The sequence below is a fragment of the Lynx rufus genome, unplaced genomic scaffold (genome assembly GCF_022079265.1).
Source record: "Lynx rufus isolate CCGP_SWC_20201006 ecotype Redwood Valley unplaced genomic scaffold, mLynRuf1.p SCAF_6, whole genome shotgun sequence".
NCBI lineage: Eukaryota > Metazoa > Chordata > Mammalia > Carnivora > Felidae > Lynx > Lynx rufus.
Window position 1 is genome coordinate 85728832 of NW_025814878.1, and position 940 is coordinate 85729771.

Sequence of the window (940 nt, forward strand, 5' to 3'; positions counted from 1 at the left end):
CCACTATTGGCTTATACTCGTATTCATGTTCCTAGTATGTAAGAAGACCATAGTGGATGTGTAGATATATATTCCATACACTCCTGCATTGCAATCTTGACTGACTTTTCCTGACTCTAGTTGCACCTGTAGAGTGAAGGCACTTGGCACATAGATACACTAAGACCCTCCGGGCAGAAGCTCAGGAATCACTACAGGTGGTCAACAGTACTGGAGCTGCTTGGTTATTCCCCGGAGGGGGTGCACCTTTCCTGGTGCCTGGTGCAATTCCCTGGTGCAATACCTGGTGAATGCCTGCAGTGGACAGAATAAGGTCCTATTCCATCTTCCTGCTCCAAAAATCCGTTAGCATATTGTCCTCAGAAAGAGGCCATATCAGATATTAAACTGATAAGAACAGATACTACACTTGATATTAGCCAAAAGGTGGAGAAGTGATGGTCCCCAAATTGTAAAAAATACCCTATGCTTTGAACCTGACTGGGGATAGAGAAACTATGGTCCATGAGCCAAATCCAGCCCATTACCTCTTTCTGTAGATAAAGTTTTATTGGAACACAGTCAGACTCATTCACTTTGGAAGTATCTGTAGCTGATTTCATGCTACAATAATAGAATGGAGTAGTTACAAATCATACCATATGGCTCAGAAAACCTAAAATGTTTACTATTTGACTTTTATTATTTTGTTGATCTCTGGTCAAATTGGGATAATTTTTTAATATCTCAAGATGTAAGCTATTTGAGTTATAAACAGTACATAGATATAGAGAATATTTCTTTGGCTGGAAAGTCCACAAAACTAGCATCTTTAATTTTTTTAACACTTATTTATTATTGAGAGGCAGAGAGACACAGAGCATGAACAGGGGAGTGGTAGAGAGAAGAGGGAACACAGAATCTGAAGCAGGCTCCAGGCTCTGAGCTGTCAGCACAGAGC

The 940-nt window shown here is 40.5% G+C and overlaps 1 pseudogene; it reads right to left on the reverse strand.

Annotated features, from left to right (window-relative positions):
- Positions 1-235: 235 nt before the first annotated feature.
- LOC124529539 (uncharacterized) lies at positions 236-439 on the reverse strand (annotated as a pseudogene).
- Positions 440-940: the final 501 nt, after the last annotated feature.